Here is a 7,784-nt window from a genome sequence, read left to right as displayed (position 1 = left end):
AGTTTCCACCCCCCCCACTCTTAAAAATACATTCTTGATTCACCTAGAATTTATTTTAGCAAAAAGGCATGAAGGGGGATTCAGCTTGTCTTTTGTCCATATGGTTAACCAGTGTTTCCAACATATGTTGAATCCTTTCTCCTCAAAGATTTAAATGTGCCTTTCTTGTATATCAATCTATGCTTTCCCCTTTCTTTTCATGTTCTGTTATATCTCATTGATCTGTCTGTCTGTCTATGTGCCAGAATCAAATTGTTTTCATTAACGTAGCTTTTAATATCTACTAAGAGCGAGCCCAGAGGGCCTTTCTGAAGTTCGTTCTGATTTCCAGGTAGCCTTTTGGCAAGAATGAGCACAAGTTTCAGATGACAAAACTGTTCTCTTTTCTCTTAGGTGACCAGAGTGGGGAGTGGATCAGAGACTTCTGGAATCTTGTTAACTGACGAGTTCCATTTTCCTGCTGAGAGGTCAAACTACCTAACAAGGTTATAAAAGAGAAGAAAAACTATTTTATTTCATCAACACCCCTGAAGGCATTACCCTGTGTGCAATCTAACATATGAAGTTGTACTGTGGCTTGGGTAATTACAGATTAGTAAGTAAGTGCAAGTAAGCCAATGCTTACCTAGTTTTTTGGGACAATCCACCCCTGCTGATACTGAACTAGTCTGCTATAGGAATGGCTTTCCTCTGCTCTTTCCTGGTGTCTCTGGGGGCTGTCTGAAGTTTCTGTACACTGATTCAGTGGGAGCATGGTATGAAGTTAATGTTTTGAGTGGGTAAAGCGTAGGAAGCAAAAACAGACATTTACACATATTCTCATAGAATATTTCTGGCTGGCACAGGAACAGATCAGCATTGTGAGTCATTGCCCTGGGCAATTTGGCAAGGGTATAGACTACAGCCTTCTGAGCAATCATCTTTGAGATTGTACTAGACTCCTGGGAGGAGCAGAGTTTAGTTCCTCAGAGAAACAGCTACAACAAGCCCCACCTTCACCTGGATGAGTGGGCACTAGTCTTCTCTTGGATGCCTTCTGATCCCCTCCTTCAAGCATCTATTCCTGCAGAATTGCTCAAACCTCCTGAACAGGAAATCAAAATGACCAGGGTTTGATACGCAGAAGCCATGGTGAGACTTGGCATCTCATACAGTCCAGTGAACACAGATATGGGCACCTGTCTTCGGTCTCATCTTTATCTGAGTCCAAGTTGATACGTATCTGAACTAGAGAAGGGCAGGTTAAGAGAATGGGTTGTTCTAATTTGTGTCAATACGTTCATATGAGAAGGTCACCTGCCTTCTGCGCAGCATACCCTTAGATCTCTCCTGGAAGATCAGTGTTAAGAACACTGATGCGTTTTGACTCAGGTGTGGGGCACAAGAAGCTAGCACACTTGTAAGGGACTTGGGTTGAAGGATGCCTCATGGATGCTAGTACAAAGCTGACCAGGCTGTACCTCTGGCCATCCAAATTCATTCCTGCCTGTTTTTCTCAGTCTGATTTACTTCACCACTTAAATGGTTTTCTGGGCCCCTGATCTCTTTCCAGAGGTCTCCACTTACCCATCCTCAGGGACGAGTGATAAATTGGGAGTGAGGGGACAAGACATGAATGTGCAACATCCCCTGGTCCAGTAGATCAGAAGGTGATTCTCAATCAAGGTTCTTAACTTCCGTCAGCTGTCAAGACACACACGTCTTTCACATGACTATCAAGAAGATGCAATGAGATCACATTTACTCTGTGGTGGCTTGCATGTTTTATGATGCTCTAATGTATGTCACTGGCATTTCAAATGCCAACAAGGCCATCCATGTTGGACAACTTTCAGTACAGCTTTCAGACAAAGACAGACTAGGAAGAAAGATCTAGCAATCTACTGACAAAAATGAGTCAGCACACTATGGAGTACACTAAAATGTTGTACATCTAGTTCTGGAAAATGTGCCCCCTAGATTGGAAAGTACTCAGAATACACAGAGGTTACAACAATGACCAACAATTGTGAAGATGGTGCGGCCCTGGGGGTGTTTTCTTCTATTATGCACGAGATTGCCTTGAATCTGAACCCACTTGATAGCAACTAACAGCAATGATGACATGTGTGAGTTAAGTGCCGTTGAGCCAGTTCCGACTCATAGTGACCCTGTAAATATAGGGTTTATATGTATACCCTGGTAACATAGTGGTTACGAATCAGGCTGCTAACCTCAAGGTCGGCAGTTTGAAACTACCAGCGGTTCTGCAGGAGAAAGAGGAGGCTTTCTGCTCCCGTAAAGATTTGCAGCCTCGGAAACCCTGTACAGGGTCACTATGAGTCAGAACCAACTCCACGGTACTTAACAACAACAACAACAACATAGGGTTTCCTAGGAGTGGCTGGTGGGTTTAACCGCTGACCTTGTGGCTCAAACTGACCTTGTGGCCCAGCGCAGTATCCTGAAATGCCACACCAGGATTCCATGTTGTTGTTGTTAAGTTTCATCAAGTTGGTTTTGACTCATAGTGACCCTGTATAGGCTTTCCGAGAAGTGGCTGGTGGGCTTGAACCACTGACCTTGCCGTTCAAACTGAACTTGCAGTCAGTGCATTAATTAACCCACAGCACCACACCAGGATTCCATAGAAAGTAATAAAATTGAGTGCTGACAAAGCCATTTAATCATCAAGACACCAATGAGATAGCTATTAATATTGTTTCCATTTTTATAGTCACAGTGAGACGCTGGGCTGTGGCTGGCTGGCTGTGCGCCATTGAGTTGGTTCCGACTCAGCCATCTTGTACAGGGTTTTCAAGGCTGTAAATTTTTACAGAAGGAGGAAGCCTCATCTCATGGAGCACCTGGTGGATTTGAACTGCGAACCTTGTGGTTAGCAGCCCAAGCGTAGCCAGCTGTGATATCTTAAAAAAGTATCCAGTATATAATACAAACCCAATAAATGTGCTGACTGTCTCAGCTATTTGAACTCCTTCTCTTCCCAACATTAGTATGGTGACGTTCCATTAGTGGCTTGATGTTGGTTGTGATTGGAGCATTCACAATGGAAACTGGCAAAGTGCTACAAATCCGATTTTTGTTTTCCTTGGAGCTTTGGATTATACCACTGTGACTACTAATGTTATACTCCTATTGGCATAGAAATAACGAGAGTTATTTCCAACTAAAATCAATATACTGAGGAAACTGTAAAGGTAGATGTTCTGTAACAAAAGGAGGGGAGTGATTGATCCTACAGTCCAGGAGGGGAGTACCCTGGGACCATCAAGGGAGAAGAGCGGAGTGGCCCCTACCCAGAGAAGCAGTGAAGCCAGAGATGGAGGCAGAGATGATGACGTGGAGAGATGGAGTGGCTGGGGACTTTAGACCCAGAGAGGGAGAGGGGCTGTGTGCTGACGACCGGGAGCCTGGCTTGCAGGGTGTATCCTTGGGTTTTGTGATGATGCATGGAGGGGATTGTAATCATTGCAATATGATAGGACGACTGTAAAGCTGATGTGCTTCCATGTAAAGTATCACTCAATTCACAATAAAAACTTAAACAACAACAAAAAAAATCAATACGCTGGAAGAAGGGAACCTTCCAAATTTCTTCAATATAAGAAACATCTTTCTCCATCGTCTTCGGTCAGTGCATTGTTGTTAATGTGGACTGCCCTCGAGTGAGTATCCAGTTCATGGTAACCTTGTGCACGTGGGGCCCTGTGTCGTCCCCATAACTGGTTGCAGATCGGACTCTTATGATCCACAGGATTTTCAGTGGCTGAGTTTTGGATGTAAGTTACCAGGCTTTACTTCCTATTTCATCCTAGTCTGGAAGCTCCATTGGAACCTGGTTAGCATCATTAGCAGCTCACGTATAACTACTGACCGATGGGTGGTGGCTGCTCATGAGGTACACTGGACAGGAACTGAAGCGAGGGCATCTACATTGTTGTTGTTGTTAAGTGTTGTAGAGTTGGTTCTGACTCACAGAGTCCCTGAATAGGGTTTCTGAGGAGCTACTGGTGAGCTTGAACCGCCGACCTTGCTGTTCAAACTGACTTTGCAGTCCAGAGCATTAACCCACATGGAAGGGGAAAATTATGCCACGGAACCACCAATGCCCCCTTAGGTTACCATCTGACGTTGCTTTTGTTTGTTGCCATTGAGTCAGCATACATAGTGACTGTACCTATGTACGACAGGATGAAAAGCCACCTGGCCATGCTCCATTTTCACAGCCATTGCTATCTTTGAGCCCATTGCTGCAGGTCTCATGTCAACCCATATTCCTAGGTCACCACTGTTGTTATTAAGTGCCACCAAGTTAGTTCTGACCCATAGCAACCAAATACAGGATTCCCCAGGAGCAGCTGGTAGGTTTGAACTGCTGATCTTATGGCTTTCAGTCCAGTGCTAATCCTACAGCACCATACCAGGAGTCCAATAGGTCACCATAGTAATAGTAAAAATCCAATTGGAGAAAGGGTGTTATTATGGGAGCAGCAGTAGCAGACTTTAGCAGTAGACTGTGATCAAGGAAGATGGCTTGAAAACCCCCTAGGTATGACTTCAAGAGTAATAGGTAATTTGTCATCAAAATCTGGGTTGTGTGTTAGTGTGAGCCACCACAGAATACACATTCCTAAAAGAAGAGCTGCTGTCTAGTAGTAAAATCATCTGTGGGGAGCTGGGGAAACAGGTTCATTGTAGGAGAGGCTGGGGAAGGAGTATCAGCTGGGTAGAGTGCATGGAACACATTATCTTTCTTATGTAGATTCTTGGGTGTCATACTGACCTCCCTGCAGGGAACATCACTTGGTATCTTTGCTGTTTTCCATAAAGGTATTAGATCTTGAAAGAGCGTTAGGAACCATCTATACCATCACTGACATACACAAATGTTTTTTTTCACAGGATGCTCTGAAGATCATACAAATGTATTACTATGATTCTCATGTAACATTTCTTCTTATTTTACCATAAAACAAAGAAACAATGGACTTAATGTTAGGGTTTAACAGATCATAATCTGAGCTAGAAGAAGTTGATCTTGTACCTGTCTTATTGATCAACAACCAGATAATTGCTAAGAAGCTGTGTTGACTGACTGACTTCTGCGTCTCCACCTTCTGTGGAATGTACTCCTCCTGCTCACTTGCAAAGATTTGTTATTATTCCTTGTTCCCCTTTGGATTTGAGATTTGGAGGGACAAGCTTCCAATTGTGTTCATTTCTTAGCTAGGTAAGTAAAGTTCCTAAAACATAAATCAGTTGGTTTCTTCTTTCAATAAACATTCACTGAAATCTAACACGTTCTTCCAAAAATATCAGAGGTAGAGAAAACAACATTCTTCTCTGTTACGGGCTAACTGGAATGAGGATGACAGAGAGGAAACTGATGGAAAATAATGTTTTGTGGATTGAATTTCTCCCTCTAAGGTAAGTGTCAACTTGACCAGACTGTGATTCACAGATTGTGTGGATGTCCTCTGTTTTGTGATTGAATTATCCTCTATGTTTTAATGTGTTGTAAATTCTAACCTCTGTGCCTTTGTCAGAGTCCTGTTGTGGACTGCTAACCCACCAGCTGCTCCTCAGAAACTCTATACAGGGTTGCTATGAGTTGGAGCCGAGTCCACACACGTAACAGCAACAACAACAATGTCTTTGGTTATGGTCCCACTTGGGACTGATTAGGTCATGGAGTCCTGGCGTGGCGCTGTGGGATAATGCACTGGACCTTAAGGTCAGTTTGAACCACAAGGGCAGGGGTTCAGATTCACCAGCCACTCCTCAGAAACCCTATACAGGGTCGTTATGAATCGGAACCGACTCAATGGCACCTAACAACAACACTAAGGATTAGATTATGTTTCTTATGTAACTGAAGTAAGATTAGGCTGAGAAGCATCTCAAGTCAGCACCCTTTACTGCCTTTGCTGTTGTTATTATGTGCCGTGGAGCCGGTTCCGACTCATAGTGACCCTGTATAGGCTGGATATCTTTACAGGAGCAGAAAGCCTCATCTTTCTCCCACAGAACAGCTGGTAGTTTCGAACTGCTGACCTTGCGGTTTGCAGCCTGGTTCGTAACCACTACGTGACCAGAGCAGAAACAAGCAGAGAAAGAGAGCCCTGGCTGCCATCACGGAAGAAGAACCAGAAACCAAAGTGTCCTCTGGACCTTGGGCCCCTGCTCTGAGAAACCCCTAGACTCAGGGGAAGATTGATGCTAAAACCCATGTTCCTCCAAGGAACACCAGGCCCACAGGTATTGAAGGTAACAGGTATCCTGACCCCCAGAGCTGACAGAGAGAGAAAGGCTTCACCTAGAGCCGGCACCTTGAATCTGGACTTCTGACATCCTCACCTGAGACAGAATACATGTCTGTTTGTTAAATCCATCCACTTGTGGCATTTCTGTGATAGCTGCACAGGATCGCTAAGACAGAGCACGCAAGGTAGGCTGTTGAGTAAAAGATCCCCAGAAGGAGATGAAAAGAGGGACCTCTAGGGGGCAGGGCAGTTCAAAGAAGCCATCTTGGAAGACCTAGGGCTGAGAGTCACAGTGGACAATATGATTCCCTGGACAATATAACTCTACAGGGAGAAAGCAACTTCCCTGAGTAATTTGCAGTTGTTCTGGTGTGGCACTTTAGGATAAACACTGGACTGCTAACCATGAGGTCAATGGTTCAAACCCACCAGCTGCTCCTCAGAAAGCCTTGACAGGCTCACTATGAGCCTTAGCTGACTCTACAGCACTTAACAACTTAACAATAACAGCTAACCAGAAAGTTGGTGATTCAGATCCACTCAGCGGCACTGCAGAAGAAAGCCCTGTTGGTTTTGTGTAAGGTTACAATCATTGTAACTCCTATGGAGTACAGTTCTGCTCTGGTACACATGGTGTCACCTTGAATTAGAATGGAATTGACAAGGGGAGTAGGGAGAAGTCCAACAGAAACACAACCTCTCTTCTCACACAAACTCTAACTTTTAGCAGGCCTGAAATTGTGGGACCGTTGGCCTAGAGGAGAAAACAAACAAACAAATAAAGGTGAGAGAGATTAGAACTTTCTGGAACAAGTTCAAGGCTTAGATGACTGCAGGCTCCATGTGGGGGATAGACTGTCAAGAATACCTTGAGTTTTGTCCTGTTCCGCAGGGATGACTGCTACTTTGGAGGTACATGTTGTACCTTGAGGAGCTGCGTGCATCAGAGGGCCTGTGGCAGCTGACCATTCAGGTCCACCACTTGAAATGCAATCTGAGGCCCTGGAATCCCCATGCCTGGGGCCCTGGCCATGCTAAACAGGGCAGCCACATGGAGAGTATTGCTTTATAGCTGATTCCCCAGCTTAAGACTCCCCCAAACCAAATACCTCTCATTGCATGTCAAGTAGTCTGAAGGCCTCCCCAAGAGTACACTAGCCTAAGAAATGATTTTTGTTTTTTATAAAAGAAAATGACCATCAGTGGATTTGTCCAAGAAGGTCTTCCAGATCAGTGATTGGGTTTAATGGGTATTAAGGTGGCTTCTAACGTTGAAATCCTATCCTTCAGTACGAGTGCATTTGTGATGGTTGGAGGTATTTATAGACCAGGAATCTCTACAGAAAGATGCCAGGGACTCAGAGCCATGTAATGGAGTGGAAGTGGATTTGTCTTGTCCTCCAGGAAACCACACCACCTGCTGCTCTCCCTCTCTCTCTGGCTTCAAGACTGGACTCTTTGCTTTACCTTGAGGATCCCTCGGTGTTCCAGCAGTACACCTCTATGATAGTGTTCCCACAA

This window comes from Chrysochloris asiatica, unplaced genomic scaffold (genome assembly GCF_000296735.1).
Source record: "Chrysochloris asiatica unplaced genomic scaffold, ChrAsi1.0 scaffold00452, whole genome shotgun sequence".
Lineage (NCBI taxonomy): Eukaryota > Metazoa > Chordata > Mammalia > Afrosoricida > Chrysochloridae > Chrysochloris > Chrysochloris asiatica.
The sequence above is the reverse complement of the archived record's forward strand: the minus strand, read 5'-3'. Positions refer to the sequence as shown.